Genomic DNA, 17,793 nt, shown 5'->3' with positions numbered 1-17,793 from the left:
AAGAAGAAAGAAAAGAGACAAGAAGAAAGAAAGAAAGAAGAAAGAAAGAAAAAGAAAGAAAGAAGAAGAAACGAACGAAAGAAAGAAGAAAAAAGAAGAAAGAAAGAAGAAAGAAAGAAAAAAAAAGAAAGAAAGAAAGAAGAAAGAAAGAAAGAAGAAATGAAAGAAAGAAAAAAGAAAGAAAGAAGAAAGAAAGAAGGAAAGGAAGGAAGGAAAGAAAGAGGGGAAGGAACGAAAAGAGAGGGAATAAAGGAAAGAAGGAAAAGAGAAAGAAAGAAGAGAGAACAAAAGAAAATTCCATTACACATGTTGTGGCTAATCTTCCCAGGATATTTTTAAAAATATTTGTTTTAACTTAGAAAGTGCTCATCAATGGTTATTATTTGTATTTTTGGTCAGTATTTTTTTTTTTTAGTAAACTATGTATTAAAGCCCATAAAACTTTTAATTTTTACTGCCTGTGTATTTTGAGAAAGAGTAAATAAGTCACTTGATGCTCTTATTGAAATATCAAACATTTTTATGAACTAGGACAAGGCAGTACTTAATTCCAAAGAAAATATAAGAAGGGCAAAATAAAACATGATCCTACTTGAAGTATTCTTCCTCTAATCCTCTTGCCAAAGCTGTCATAGATAATTTTTTTTTAAATTTGCAGTCACAGCTAATACGTTACAAAATATGTAAGAAAATAATAATGGAACACCATATAAGTAAAGATCAAAATTAGTTTGAAAAATAAAAATAAAACTTTATTTACTTATTTTACCTATTAATACATAAAGCCCGTTGGAAGAGGATATAATGGAGCATCTTCTGTTGGAGAGGACTTATGCTCATCTAAGGCATCTTGGTCATCTGGCTGCAGATTATATCTATTTCAAAAGATTGACAATTTGATTATAAAAGTAACTTTATACATTCTATTTAATTTTCTTCATTTCGAATACGCTTTTAATAAATGCAGGAAAGCTGACACCTTTAACATCTTCACAACTCGTGCAAATGATTTGTTATTCCAGAAAAAATCTGAGTTATTTTAGGTACATAGTTTCTAGTCCATTTCGCACAAGTCATTTCCAAAAGGAAACAGACTTCTCAAGACCAAGAAAATCAACGCTAACCCTTTAATAAAATAAATATTTTAAGGGCAATATTAATACATAAACGTGGGCTCATACATTTAAAAATTACTTCTCTATCTCCCAGATTTATCTGCCGCCCTTTGGGGTTTTCCCCCAGCCCCTTAGCTAGATAAAGTTCTCAAGCATTTGTAACTGTCATCCTAGCACTGCTTGATCTTTCTAAGAAATAGCCATTTGATGTCTTATTGTTTTCTACTGGAGGAGACCAATTTTTGAAGGCACCCTGAATTGTTTCAGTATATGGTCTTCTTTCAAGTTCCTATATTCACTAAATGAGTCAAATTTCTTTCTTTTCTTTTATTTTTCCACAGGAAAATGCAAATACAGTCCTTCACTTCCACAAATTATGCAGCTGCGTTTCCCCCATTTGGGTAAACCGCAGGGGTCAGCACATCCAGAGTTCAATAGATCTGCCTTGTCCTGGGAAAGCCACCATCGTGATCATGACATCTCCTCTGGCAGGGAAGTATCCGTTTTCCTTTTATGACTTCGATTTTCCTTAGAAAGAGGAGTATAATTCTAGTGGATAGTATATTTAGACAAAACATTTTAAATTTGTTACAATGTATAGTTTAATAAATTAAACTACAACTATAAATGTGATAGAATTTTTTAAAAATTTCAGCATCAGCTTAAAATGTTAATTTCAGTCATCCATGATTACTCTTTTATAACAAATTTCTTAATTCTGACACAGGCTTCTACAAAATTGTGAGAAAACACTATGGCAACCAACGAAACAACTACTAAATAAAGCTACCATACATTTTATGCACTGATATGCTCATTTTTGCTACTGACTCTTTGAGTGTTCTATGGTATTTAACAGCCATTCTAGGTCTTCTGGAATTTTATTATGTGCACTATGAGCTTTAAAAATAAGCAGATAAAAATAATTTCTAATATCTAGTAGTAGCTTATATTTTACTGCCTCATATGTGCCATTCAGGACAAGTTTTTGAGTTAATATAACTAATATTTGAGTTAGTTTCCTAAGCGGGTAACATTAGGAAATCCATTTCACAAATAAAAAATCAATTACAGTCAGGAGAAATACTTTGCAAAATATCACAGATTTAGCCAGTTGAGGAGGTAGCTAGCAACCTGACTCAAATATCTGACCTCTTGGCATATTACAAATTTAAACTGTTTTGTCTAAATATACTATCCACGCATTATTACAAGTGAATTAAATACAGTAATGCTATATTACTTTTCATAGTACTGTCTTTTATTCTATACCTAGGATTATGCTCTGTGGCCCAGGCTGGACTCCAGTGGCCTGATGCGAGCTCATATCTCAATGAGGCCTCACACTCCGAGATTCAAGGAATACTCCTGCCTCCACCTTCCAAATGCTTGGGAATGCAGAAGTGCTCCACCATGTCCAACTCTCCTCATTATTTTTACTAAAGAAGAGTATCCTTTGAAGACTACCTGTTTTAAGAAAAAAAAAAAAAAAATTATTGTTCACTCATTTTTCCGAAACAACAGTTTAGAACGTAAAGCAAGGATCCCATGATTACAAAACAACGGTATAAATTGGCAGTAGAAAATTGATTTAAATTCTAATAGTACAGGAACACATATGACTGGTAAAGCAATTTTCAATGACAACAATCAAAGTTTCCTGATTTGCTAATGACCAGTCGTTTTGTTTCAGTGCTGACTGCAGTGCAGCAAATTTACACTGCCAACTGTTTACTCCTCTTAGGAGTCAATATTAAAAACTGCAAAAATGACTTCTGTCTTTATTCATTACAACGACAGATAAATAAAACAGTTTTTCTCCCTTTATCATGTCTCTTACTGAACATAATCGTATTATACTCCAATTCAGAAGCCAAGATTTTTGTTTTTGCTATAGAAGCATTTATAATATGAATTTTGTTTGAAAAAAAGTAATTTTTATAATCTAATGATTTCAGGTTAAGAATAACATGGGTAAGCTTGTTGTAACAATTATAGTACATAATTCATTATCATACTCTCTTAAAAATTGAAATAAAATGAATCTATAAATTGCGTTGGGCAGTATGGCCATTTTCAGGACGTTGATTCTCCCTATCCATGAGCAGGGAATGTTCTTCCACTTGTTTGTGTCCTCTTTTAATTCCTTGAGCTGTAGTTTGTAGTTCTCCTCAAAGAGGTCCTTCACATCCCTTGTAAGTTGGATTCCTAGGTATTTTATTCTCTTTGAAGCAATTGTGAATGGGAGTTCACTCATGATTTGCCTCTCTGTCTGTCTGTTACTGGTGTATAGGAAAGATTGTGATTTTTGCACATTGATTTTGTATCCTGGGACTTTGCTGAAGTTGCTTATCAGCTTAAGGAGATTCTGGGCTGAAACGATGGGGTTTTCTAAATACACAATCATATCATCTGCAAACAGGGACAATTTTACTTCCTCTTTTTCTAATTAAGTACCCTTTATTTCTTTCTCCTGCCTGATTGCCCTTGCCAGAACTTCCAAAGCTATGTTGAATAGGAGTGGTGAGAGAGGGCATCCCTGTCTTGTGCCAGTTTTCAAAGGCAATGCTCCCAGATTTTGCCCATTCAGTATGAAATTGCCTGTGGGTTTGTCATAAATAGCTCGATGCCATCCCCATCAAGCTACCAATGACTTTTCCACAGAATTGGAAGAAACCACTTTAAAGTTCATATGGAACCCCAAAAAAGTGTCCACATTGCCAAGATACTCCTAAGCCAAAAGGACAAAGATGGAGGCATCACGCTACCTCAATTGAAACTATACTGCAAGGCTACAGTAACCAAAATAGCATGATGCTAGTACCGAAACAGAGATACAGACCAATGGAACAGAACAGAGCCCTCAGAAATAATACCACACATCTACAACCATCTGATCTTTACAAACCTGATTAAAACAAGAAATGGGACGAGGATTCCCTATTTAATAAATGGTGTTGGGTAAAAGGGCTAGCCATACGTAGAAAGCTGAAACTAAATCCCTTCCTTACATTTTATACAAATATTAATTCAAGATTGATTAAAGACTTAAATGTTAGACATAAATCCATAAAAACCCTAGAAGAAACCTAGGCAATACCATTCAGGACACAGGCATAGGCAAGGACTACACGTCGAAAACACCAAAAGTAATGTCAACAAAAGCCAAAATTTACAAATGAGATCTAATGAAACTAAAGAGCTTCTGTACAGCAAGAGAATCTACCATCCAAGTAAACAGGCAAGCTACAGAATGGGGAGAAATTTTTGCAGTCTACTCCCCTGACAACGGGCTAATATCCAGAACCTACAAAGAATTCAAACAAATTTACAATTAAAAAAAACATTAAAAATTGGAGGAACAATATGAGCAGACATTCTCAAAAAAAGATATTTATGCAGCCCACAGACACCTGAAAAAATATTCATCACCACTGGCCATCAGAGAAATGCAAATCAAAAAAAAATGAAATACCATCTCACACCAGTTAGAATGGCAATCATTAAAAAGTCAGGAAACAACAGGTGCTGGAGAGGAGATGGAGAAATAGGAACACTTTTACACTGTTGGTGGGAGTGTAAATTAGTTCAACTACGGTGGAAGACAGTGTGGTGATTCCTCCAGGATCTAGAACTAGAGATACCATTTGACCTAGCCATCCCATTGCTGGGTATATACCCAAAGGATTATAAATCATGTTGCTGTAAAGACACACACACACATATGTTTATTTTGGCACAGTTCACAATAGGAAAGACTATCCACCAGTGATAGACTGGATTTTTAAAAATGTTGCACATATACACCATGGAGTATTATGCAGCCATAAAAAAGGATGAGTTCATGTCATTTGTAGGGACATGTATGCAGCTGGGAACCATCATTCTCTGCAAACTATCACAAGGACAAAAAATCAAACCCCAACTGTTCTCACTTATTAGTAGGGATTGAACAATGAGAACACTTGGACACAGGAAGGGGAACATCACACACCGGGAATGGGGAGTGGAGAGGGATAGCATTAGGAGATACACCTAATGTAAATGATGAGTTGATGGGTGCAGCACAGCAACACGATACACGTATATATATGTAACAAACCTGTATGTTGTACATGTGTACCCTAGAACTTAAAGTATAATTTAAAGAAAATACACAGAAAAAAAAGAAAAAAAATTATAATAAAGTGAGAATCATGTCATTTGCCACATTATCAATAGTATCAAAGCTTTTTATGTGCAATTTGGATTAGTATTATCGTTGCCTATATTGTTATCTGCTGTCTCAAACAGCGCTTGGTACAGAGCAGATTATATATATATATATATCTGTTTAATGCTGCCTATTGAATAGACTAATGTTAATTAAATAAAACATTTTATGCTTGTCTTAATAAGGAGAATAATAAATTCATACATAAAACCCACATTAATCCACAGCCACTATTTTTCACATTAACCCAACATGTATAACTTTAATCACTTTCTTGGATGAGATGAGGCTAAGATGTGATTTAGCCTTACTTTAGAGGAAACACGTGCAGTTACATAGTAAACAATGTATGACTGCAAACTATTTTTATAATGGCATGAATTAAATATCATTGATAAGAACTCTTAATGTCAATTGTACAACATTAATTGACCTGCTTGAAATTTATGATGGCGGACCAAAGAACAATTAGAAAATTTTAATTGTCAAAACCTAATATTTTCAGTTGTTTAAAATTTAACTTTGTCACTTGCCTTTAATCGTTTTGTTCTACAGATTTATAATAACTTTCATTTATCATCAGGTTTTCAGTGAGTTTATTATTATGTCTATTGAGTGAAAATTGTGTGTTTGTGTGCGTGAGAGAGAGAGAGAGCATGTGTGTAGAGAGTTTCCAGATACATAGTATGATTTGTTTCTAAAATCCTACAACAATAAAACTTTGTGTCTCCTGGCATCTTTGGGCAACTAATTGTGGTGCTATTGTTAGGCTTATTTTACTGCAGATGACACAAGTCAGAATTCTAGAAGAAGGCTAATGATCTCTTTTTACCATAACCACAGTTTTTTAAAAAATTGTCATTTTTCTCAAATCCAGTCTGGCCAGGCGTGGTGATGGGCCCTGGTAATCCCAGCTACTCAGAAGGCTGATGCACAGAATTGCTTGTACGCAGGAGGTGGAGATTTCAGTGAGCTGAGATTGCACTCCTGCCTTCCAGCCTGGACTCACTCAAAAAAACAGACAAAACAAAACAAAACAAAACAAAACAAAACAAAAAAAACACACACATACACACACAAGAGTCTTCTTCTTACATACCTATTAAACCAACTATTTACAGGCTATGGATTGTTTTTGGGTAACTTAATACTATTTACCTTGTTAACATTAACACTTTTTTTAAATTTTTCCATTCTAGGACATTCCTTTCTATGACTTTTTGTCATTGTTACATCTATAGTAACACATGGATCCTTTTAGATGAGTCCAAATTTTGGACGTGTGTATCCAACTCCCCATTACAATTTTTTATTTGGTGTCCCATATGCTTCTAAAATGCAATCTGCTCAAATAGGTTCTCTTTTTTCTATCAGTAAATTGCATTACTATTCCCTCAATTTATCAAATTACACCCGGGACACAGTGTTAACATCTCTTAACTGCCTCAAATATCCAAGTACCAATACCTGCCTATTGTAACTTATAAAGAGCTTGTAATTCTCTCAACACATATGTTCCACATTGCCAGTTTCTCTAACATAGAGCACGCACATCTTTTTCTACAGGCAATTTTGAATACTTCCTTACTGTGGTCCATTGTGAAATTTTCCATGCTATAGCCAGTGAGATGTTACTAATTTGTGATCCTCTAATGGTTTATCAAGTCACACTGAATATCTCACATAATTGCTAAAATGTCAAGTTATGCCAGTAGTAAATCTGTAACTAGTGGCTACTTTTTTTTTTTTTTTTTTTTTTAAACTTAACAAAGCAACCGTTTTCTACTGCAAGATGCTATTTACTCTCCAAATCTAAGTCACATAGTCCCTACAACTGACGGCAGAACTCTTTGTATTTTTACTGTCTATTATGATGCTTTGTATCTCACCTGGGCTGTTTATTCCGTACTGTGTTTTCAAAGTCGTAATTAAGGCAGATTCAAAGTAATTTATCTAAAATTCAAAAAGCTCAATTAAGTAAGACTTTTTTGTTTGGTAGGTAACTCAGTTTCTGATGTAATATATAGTTAATTGAGAGAAGCCATTTAAGTCTACATTCATGTACCCTTCACCTTAAAGGGAATATTTATTTCTCTTCACAGAAACATTACTATGTTTCATCTTTGGGTACTCTTGGGGACTTACAGGGAATAGTACACAATGTGTACTATTATAGTACATAAGTGTGTTGACTCAGTTTTCTCAAATTCAAAAACTCCTAAACCCTAAAACACACTGCCTAATGCCTTAAGATATATAAATGTATACAGAACCTTGTTAATTAAAATTAAACAGGTTATATTATAAACCAATCATGTGTTGTATATAAGTAGCTGAAATCTCAACTTACAGCTTGTAAAACACAATTTTTTGTGTCAGTTCTATGTTTGATCCTTTTAAATGTAAAATAAATATCATGTTTATGTTTGTATAACATATGCTCCTCCTCTATTAAAAGTATCCCAGCATCTCAGATGTAGTGAGACAAGGCTAAGAAAAGCAAAGCACAGAGATGGTCAGAGGAGGAAGAGTAAAGAGAACAATTTATTTCCACTTTAAGGTAAATATTAATAATACAAATAACATTTTCATTACAGGAATGTCAGACCATAGAACTTAGTTTTGATGGTAAAATATTTGTGATTTAACAAGTTACTTAAAATGATCTGCTAATTTTCTCAGTTGATCATTCATATAAATGTGACCTAATATTTATCAACATCACTGAGATATTAACTAGTAATTAAATTTTAACTATATCCATAAATCAGCAATTTTGAAGTGTTGTACTCACACCTGAATTGCAGATATTCTAATTGGATGACAGCATCTGTAATAAATTTGCCCTCCTTTTTACTCATAAAATCAACATCAATAACACTGAAAACACTACAGATGTTTTTGTTGTGTGTTTCTGACAATATATCCATGTCTTTAGTACTACTGTGCAATAGGTTGATGTAAGAAAAATCAGGCTACCCTAAGAGAGATTTACTGAAAATTGCATTTCTTCATTTATGCTAACATCACCAAAAAATTTAAGTGAATTATTTATTTACATTATCGCTAACTATCTTTTCCTTTATTTAAGTGAAACAAAACATGCATACATGCTAAGTTCCTCATGAAAGTCCTTTTGAAACCTGGCAAGAAAAGCAAATAATTGGGATCCCTTAAGGATATAGATTCCGTTTCCAAGTTCTAGAAATTCTCTTTTAGATAGTGTGAGACATGACCTGGAAGCCAGTACGTTTCAAAAAGCAACATTAAGAGATAACATCAGCTGGGCACAGTAACTCAAGTCTGTAATCATAGCACTTTGAGAGCCCAAAGTGTGCAGGTCACAAGGTCGGAAGATGGAGACCATCTTGACCAACATGGTGAAACCCAGCCTCTACAAAAGAATGAATATATACACAGTCCCAGCTTCTTTGGACGCCATGGCTGAGGAATCGCTTGAACACAGGAAGCAGAGTTTGAATTCAGTCGAAATACTGCCCCTGTACTCCAGCCTGGCCACTCCATCTAAAAAAAGAAAAAAAAAAAAAAAAAAAAAAAAGAGAGAGAGAGAGAGGGAGAAAGATAACATCAATCAGACAGAATATCTATTCTTAAGGATTACTAGAAAAATGAAACAAGTGCATAAAAAACCTGAGAATACATGAAATACATTAAAGTTGCACACATTTGCAATGCATTTTAATATGTGTATATGTATATGTATATGGAATATTGATTGTACTTTAGGACACTTTTCATTTTATAACTTGATAAAAATGTGCTCCTCATTTACTTTTTAAAAATAAAAACATCATTGATATAAAATTATGAAAATATCTTACCTGAACTGGCATACATTACAAACAACAAACTATATTTCTGTAAATCTAATCCCTATGCCCTGAATCTTTTCTTCTCTGGAGATTCAATACTCCTGTTAGTAACTGATCACTCTTGCTCAAGTTGTTATATTTCTGTGAAAAATAAGCATTCACTGGTGCAATAGAATCAAGATTATGAAACAGCTTCTACTTGTATAAAAAGAATTCTGTTCTCATAAACAGCAAACATCTCACAAAGAAAAATATTAAATACAATTCCTTTTTGAGAGAGAAAATAAAGAGCTGTGTTAGATGTTACTGTAGATTTTATACGCTGCTATAATTAAAACAACAACAACAACAACACTTCCACAACTTCAGGAGAATAATTTAAGCCATTTAGTTATGTATAATATCAGTAACTTTAATTCTATGTTACAGTTTTATTTTTAATAAAATGCCATACATTTTGACACTAGAAAAGTAAATTTTAAAACTATGAAGCCTAGAGAATTCCTTTAAAAAATGTGAATATTCAATACACAAAATAATTTAACCTTGTTTTTGAGAGTGCCAAGTAATCATTATTAATTACCATAAAATAATTTTTAAAAATCACAGGGTTTATAATGCATGTCAGCCTACATTTGTGTATGGCAAATACATCAGATAGAGTCATACAGGTTCTCTGATTTGCATTTGCAGACAACAGAATTTACTTCTAGGTATATAACTGCTCCAAACACCAAAACAAAATTAGTAGCTGCTCACCTACCTGACTAGAAAGTGATAGAGCAGGTGCACCTTCATCCTGAACAAACTGTGCCACTTTAACTTCAAGCTCTCTTTTCAGCCTCACGAATTTCAAGGGAATCGCTTCTCTTCTGACTACCAATAAGAAGTACATTCCTTTGCCTTCAGGAGCACTAAGGTAGGGAATCTAGAAGCAGACATGGAGGATATGCCTGCAACTCCAGAAACAGAAACACAACTCTCTTTGTCAGATGACCACAACAAAAGAGAAAAAGAGAGAGTCCAAACCTCTGATAAACTCTTTGAGACTGAATTGGGAAAAACTCTTAGTCCGCTTACAGAGTGTGGCTCTGACTACACCTGGTCAGACACCCCTCTCAGTTTGATTCAAAGTAAACCTCTCTGTTGACTGTCAAGCCATCCTTCAGGTTTCTCTCCTCTTTTCATAATGCTTACATTTGATGCTGAAAACTGGAACCAGTGTTGGGAGCACAAGCTCCCTTTCTTCCCAGGAAGCTGTGGGTAATGGCAGTTTATCCTAAGGTAACTCCTGGATCCTGAGAGTCTCTGGCCACCTGCCCCATCTTTTTTTCTCTCATTTAACCCATCAAGAGAATGTTGTGAGAAGGACAACAGACCTGAAGGGAACTGGAAGGCTCAGGTCAGGGCTCTAAAACCCTCAAGCCTCAGGAATCCACCTCTGGCAACCAGTATTAGGTATTTCACTTCCTAACACTGGCTCCCTCTTCTCTCTCTCTCTCTCTCTCTCTCTCTCTCTCTCTCTCTCTCTCTGTGTGTCTCTGTCTCTCTCAATCTCTATCTCTCTCATTCTGTTGCTCTCTCTTCATCATGTAGCTCCATTCTGACAGTCCCTGTGCCAATTCCAACTGGAATATCCAATATACAACTTTAATTCAGCCATCTGGTAAGATCTACCTTTTCCTGGATATTTCCTGGAACTGGAGAATTTCCTGCCTGCTGTCCAGTTCCTCTAAGGACCAATGGGACTAAGCTAGAGGAAACACTGGGGATGAATAGGACTTTCTCAACCTAACTGTCTTCTTCCATAAAGAGGATTCCAAATTTCTATCTATCGTCTGGGGACATCTAGAACAAAACAGACATTTTTCAAAATATCTTTATAGCAAATCCAGCTTCCTTGAAGTGCTAATTGTTAAGTACATGAATTTGTAAATATATCATTCACTTGTACCCATGGGAAAGGTTTAGTGTTACTGTCATTTACAGGAAAAGCAAACAAAGAAACAAACAAAAACTTAACACGTTTTGCGTTGAAGTTAAAATGCCTAAAAGTTACATTATAACATGTAATTGAAAGTGCCAAACGTAAATTTTCATGCAAGGCATATAAAAAGAGTAGAAAGTTAAAAATTGTAAGTGGACATAAAAATGTACACTTTAATAAAAACTAAAAATTCATTTGGGCAGATAGTGACCTAGCTTGAAGAGTGTTTCATTTGTTTGTTTGTTTCTGTGTTTGTTTGTTTCCATGCCCCAGTGGCACCTGAAATGCCAGAAATCGGCACCGTTCACTCCCTTAAATGGGGGTGAAGCCAGGGAGCCAAGCAGTCTAGTTCAGTGAACGTCACGCCCAAGGAGCCCAGCAAGCTAAAATCCACTGCCTTGAAATTATCACTGCCAGCCAGTAGTCTGAAGTTAACCTGGGATGCTTGAGATTGGTGGGGACAGGGGTGTCCACCAACGCTGAGGCTTGAGTAGGTGGCTTTCCCTTCACAGTGTAAATAAAGTCACTAGGAAGTCACCACAGCTCATCAAAGCTGCTGTAGCCAGACTGCCTCCCTAGATTCCTCCTGCCTGGTCAGGGCATCTCTGAAAAATGGCAGCAGCCCCAGTTAGGGGCTTGTACATAGAACTCCCATCTCCCTGAATCAGAGCACCTTTGGCAAAGGGCAGCTAGAGGCACAGATTCAGCAGACGTAACCCTTCCTGCCTGTGGTTCTGAAGACAGCTGAAGATCTCCAACAGACTGCCTCATCAAGTGGGTCTATGAATCCCATGCTTCTTGACTGGGAGACTCCTCCCCCCAGGGATCGACAGACACCTCATACAGGAGTACCCTGGCTGGCACCTGGCAGGTGCTTCTGTGGGACGAAGCTTTCAGAGGAAAGAACAGGCAGCAATCTTTGCTTTTCTGTATCGTCTGATAGTGGTACTCAGACAAAAACTGTCAGAAGTGGACCCCCAACGTAGTCCAGCACACCTGCAACTGAGGGACCTGATTGATAGAAAGAAAACTAATAAGGAAAAGGCATAGTATCAACATCTACTAAAAGGATTTCCAGAAAACAAAACAAAAACCGAATTAAAGGTCACCAACATCAAAGATCAAAGGTATGAAAAATGCACAAGGGACAAAAATAGTTGAAAATTCCAAAAACAAGAATACCTCTTTTCCTCCAAAAGACCACAAGTCCTCACCAGCAAGAAAACAAAATTGACTAGAGAATGAGTTTGAGGAATTGGCAGAAGTAGGCTTCAAAAGTTGGGTAATAACAAACTCTTCTGAGCTAAAAAAGAATGTTGTAACCCAATGCCAGGAACCTAAGAACTTCAAAAAAAGGTTAGGGAAATTGCCAACTGGAATAACGAGTTAAGAGAAAAACTTAAATATCATAATGTAGTTGAAAAACACACACTACAAAGACTGCATGAAGCATACACAATTATCAATAGCCAAATCAATTAAGTGGAAGAAAGGATATCAGTCACTGAAGGTCAACTTAATGAGATAAAGCATGAAGAAAAGGTTAGAGAAAATGGAGTTAATAGGAACAAAGAAAGTCTCCAAGGACTATGGGACGATGTGAAAAGATTAAACCTGCTTTCTTTGTTTGCTTGTTTGTTGGTTTGAGATGGAGTCTCACTGTGTAGCCCAAGCTGGAGTACAGGGGTGCGATCTCGGCTCACTGCAACCGCCTCTTCCCTGGGGCAAGGGATTCTCTTGCCTCAGCTTCCTGAGTAGCTGGGTTTACAATCACACACGACCACATCTGACTATTTTCTGTGTTTTTAGTAGAAACAGGGTTTCTGAATGTTTTTCATGTTTGTCTAGAACTCCTGATTTCTTGATCCAACCATCTTGGCCTCCCAAAGTGCCGGGATTACAGGCGTGAACCAACATGCACAGCAAAAAACTGGCTCTTCTTTTTGGCCCAAATACAACTATAAAGCTTCCTGCTCTCTCAACAGTAACTTCCATTACATTTGTCATCAACATTCTCCCTAAAGTATAAATCTTGCTGTATCAGAAACACGCAGTCTTTCATCTCTTACCCATCTCTAATCAATTGTACTTGACTTACTATGAGCAGAGAGGGGCTTATCATAGATTCACTGTTCATTACAAGAGCATTGATGTCACATTGAGGCTTAAGTGCCAACTTCACAGACAGCTGTGATGTGAGAAAGGAGAAGAGTGAGCCCTTTTTAGTTGTCTTAGAGAATAATAGTAGTATAGTAGCCCACACATAGCTATGTGTTCAGTAAATATCCAGTCTTATTACTTTTTCCCTAGGACTGTGTTTTAATTCAACTAAATGCGGATATTCATAGTCTCATACAGAAGAATAAGTAGGTAAAAAGGAATGTTATGCTACCTTTTTATTTTTCAGGGTTCTTGAAGTTCTTCAGATGAAGAGTGGCAGGAAACTCATCATTTTTAAAGGTAATTCTCTTTGGAGACGGTGGGGTTGGGAGGAGTTCGTTTATGAACAGACATGCAACTCATACGTTTGATACTCAGCTGTTCCATGCGATAGTTGGGGAATTTTTAACAAGATTTGAAAGGGATGGACATTTTGCTACCATGAAGGTTTGTGACATGGCAGGTCAGGAGAGATTCCAAAGACTGAGGATGTTATTTTACAGAGGTTCTGACAGTCGTCTGTTTACTTGTAGTATCAATGATTCACAAAGCTTCCAGAACTTAAGTAACTGGAAGAAAGAGTTCATCTATTACGCAGATGTGGAAGAACCCGAGAGCTTTCCTTTTGTGATTCTGGTTTCTAAGACTGGCATTAGCGAATTGCAGGTGTTTATAGAAGAAGTGAAGCTTATGCAGGGAGAACGGCGACTATCCTTACATTGTAACAAGTGCAAAAGATGCCACAAATGCGGCCATAGCCTTTGAGGAAGGGGTTCAAAAATTCTTGCATCTGAGGATATGTCAGATCACTTGATGCACAAAGGCATGGTCAACCTTCAGCGAAAGCCTAAGCCTAGCTCATCTTGCTCTTGAGTTTTAGAGATAAGGCAGATGCATTCTAACCAACTCACACATGTACACATAATCACGGACACGGAGAAGAGAATTATTGTTTGTAGCAGTGTGTTACTTACTAATAAAATTCGATGAGTGTGTATTGCTGTGTCATTAGTTGGTGGGAGAAGGGACACATCCACTCATAGAGGAATACATTTTCTCAGTAAAATCACCCTACATTTATAAATTGTAATGGTTGTCTAAAAATGGTTCTGTGATTTACATATGTAAATTAGAAATTTTATACATGAGATGGCCAACACTTTCATTATAATTAAAATGAGACTACTGTAGAATTTATACTTGAATTTTTTTCCTGGAAAAAATGGGAAACTAATTTTTATATGTACAGATTTTTATGCAATTATCATCGTATTCTTCATGAAATAAAATGATTTCCTAAAGCTACAATATTAGATGGGAAAGATTGGAATCTTATGTATTTGCAATGCATTCTTATTTACTTTACTTCTTTATTCTTTTCAACATGGCTTAACCTTTTTCTTAGTTTTCATTCTACCTATCATTAGATTTACTCTAGTAACTACTCATCATTCTTTTGCCATTAATGAACTTCTCCCAAAATAGATCACATTTCCCAGCCCTAGGCAAAAAGTAGTACAAGAGTTGCTTCTTCATACAGTCTGTCACACATCCAGCTAAATTCGAGCTGTCCGTGAATAAAAAGGCTTTCCATTGACAGAGTTCACTTTTAAGAAAAAAGGCGAACTTCTGAGCTTGGAGAAAAGACAAATCTGCATTTGATAACTGATTTAACACTTACAATGTGTGTGTGGAGGATACAAAATTACAGTTCTACTAATGGGATACTTAATATTTCTCTGACATTGTTCAACCTTTTGGAAAGTCTCCTAGTTGAAGTTAAGCGACTCCTTTTTAACAAAGACACAAGCTGAATTTATCACTCTCAGGGGAAATACTAAGAAGGATTGTACTTTGTCAGAGGGTAAATAAGACATTTTTATTAGGCCATATATTACTTACTGCCTTCACTATTGCTGAACATTGCTTAGTGATTTGCTTTCAAGGTTTTTTTGTGTTTGCTTCAAAAAAAACCCTTCCTGCAATGATGAGACTTGATAAAACAAGTTGTGGCCTCTTGTGGATGTTCATATTCTCTGCAGTTGAGGACTATCTGAAGCTTGGATTGAATGTGGATGAGACCCGCAACTGGGGAGCGATGGGGATATCAAAGACCATGCTGGGTGAGTGTGGTGGCTCTCATATAGGGAGCAGAGTTTTAAAAAATTACATCAAAACATTTCTCTTCCTGGTTTCATCCAGTATTTCATCTGGAAGCGTTTTATAAAATATACGATAGGAAATGGTAGCAGAACAAAGCAGGTGGCGAGTATGGCAGCAGGAGCAGTGAGAAGCAGCTGCAGAGTCAAGCTGGAAAGGAGAACCATAGATCATGCTCCATCGTTTGAAGGAAGGGTGATTCCCAGTGGTACAGAAGTTTGCTTCATACAGTCTGTCATATATCCAGCTAGAGTCAAGCTATGAATAGAAAGCTTTTCCATAGAGAGAGCTCAGTTTACAGAAAAAGGCTAAGTACAGAACTTGATGAATAGATAAATGTGCATTTAATAACTTACATATCAACTAAAATGTGCTGAGTAGAGGATACAAAATTACAGTCCCATTCCATTCAAATAAATAGTTTTGTTAATTTTCATCCTTGGGGAAAGTTTCCTAGTTGAAGATAAAACATTCCTACTCTTTCTTGTCTCAAAAAAATCTATGTTTCTTGACAAACCTAAGCTTTCACTTTTATATTATGATACCAGCATGTAAGTTTTCTCACAATAAACATGTCATGTGGAGGAGTAAAAGATAAGTAGAGAAAAGCATCTGTGTGGTATCCAGTGATAGGTGCTCTCTGGAGAGTCAGTGCTTTCTGGAACTCTGAACTGATAATTGGGAAGTGGTGAAGTGACTGAATTGTTAAAGATCACAAGTACAGCATGGACAAAACAGAGATTGAGAGTATGTATGTCCATGCTAAAGGAAGTATCTTACGAAGTTTGCAGCTATAACCGGAGGACAAAACTCTGTATGCACATGTCTTCCGGATCACTTTTGGAGCACTAAAGCAGACAACCAACTTCGTGCAACATACATGTGCTAAGAGGAGCCTGATCTTAAGACTAATTTCATTTCCTTGCTCTTATGTTAGAGAGCCTGCAAGGGACATCACCTACCAGATCCAAGCTTTGCCAGCTTATCTTTCCTCATGATCATCTTGTCTCTATCAGCTGACAGCTCTACACCTGTGCCCCAGTGCTCTCATTCACACCTTCACACCTGCAATAGTTTTCTCTGCAGCCCACATTAGAGGTCTGGCTTAATGCTCCACTTACCTTACAGCTCCTTCAAAGAATTAGTCACATGTGCAGTTTGGCACTTAACTTCACTAATATACACCCAGTATGCTCTCTCACCTTCATTAGCATGGAGAAAAGGCTATTTTCAGTGTGCCACTGTAAACAGCTGAGCCATGTCTTCCTGCTGTCACTCACCCTGATGCTCTTGGCAGGATTTCATCAGAAACCTCTGTATTAGACTACTCATTGAGGGCAGGAACAACTGTATTAAAATGTCCGTGTTTGCTGAAATTACTCCCAGATTTCTAGAAGAGTCTTGCCTTTCTCTGCACCCTTAGCTCTGACATTTATTTTGTTTCAATATGAGTGTTGTATAACAGGTTAAGACATCATCTTAGTTTGGACTTGACCAATAGGGGAAATAGTACAAAAACAGCTGTGAAGGATAGCACTTTTTTTTTTTTTTTTTTTTTTTTTGACAGAATTTCACTCTGTCGCCCAGGCTGGAGTGCAGTGGTACAATCTTGGCTCACTGCAAGCTCCACATCCCAGGTTCAGGCCATTCTCCTGCCTCAGCCTCCCAAGTAACTGGGACTACTGATGCCTGCCACCGCGCCTGCCTAATTTTCATTTTTTCTTTTTCTATAGAGACAGGGTTTCACCATGAATTCAATCTCCAGACCTCGTGATCCACCTATCTCGGCCTCCCAAAGTGTTGGGATTATAGATGTGAGCCACCACACCAAGTCTGCACTTTAAAAATGAATATTAAACTACCACAATCTGGAACAAACATCTTTATGTTAAAAATCAAATAAGTGGGATAAAAATCATGAGAGTTATTTCACACAAGGACACAAGACAAAACTTAGAAGGACTTGCTTAAAGTTAATTCAGAATGGAACAAAATTGTTCAAATGCTCACCATTAGCAGAGGTTGTAGAACCTGATTTTCAATGAACATTACCTATTTTACAGTAAGATCTTATTGTAGAAACAAAGAGAGCATTGCCAGCCTCCTTGGTGTACCATCTCAGCCTCCAAAAATGCTAAGATTGCAGGCATGAGCCACCATGCCCAGGCCAATTCCAAAAGTTTTATAAAATTTCTGCGACTTCCTCCACCATCTCTTCACCCGCAAAACAATCATTACTGAGAATTCCAGTATATAAAAAAGTAAAGCAACTGCTGTGACCAAAGTACCTACATTGATATGAGTGTATATTCATGATCTGCTCGA

At 36.5% G+C, this 17,793-nt stretch overlaps 1 non-coding gene and 1 pseudogene across 1 annotated transcript; one reads left to right on the top strand and one right to left on the bottom strand.

Moving 5' to 3' along the window:
• LOC115895684 overlaps positions 1-14,181 on the top strand; it is a 34,851-nt pseudogene extending 20,670 nt beyond the window's left edge.
• LOC115895701 lies at positions 1,452-1,615 on the bottom strand. The gene has a single exon (XR_004055843.1). It is a non-coding gene; the product is annotated as a U1 spliceosomal RNA (small nuclear RNA).
• Positions 14,182-17,793: the final 3,612 nt, after the last annotated feature.

This window comes from Rhinopithecus roxellana, chromosome 22, assembly GCF_007565055.1.
Source record: "Rhinopithecus roxellana isolate Shanxi Qingling chromosome 22, ASM756505v1, whole genome shotgun sequence".
Lineage (NCBI taxonomy): Eukaryota > Metazoa > Chordata > Mammalia > Primates > Cercopithecidae > Rhinopithecus > Rhinopithecus roxellana.
This window is presented reverse-complemented; position numbering and strand designations above follow the sequence as displayed.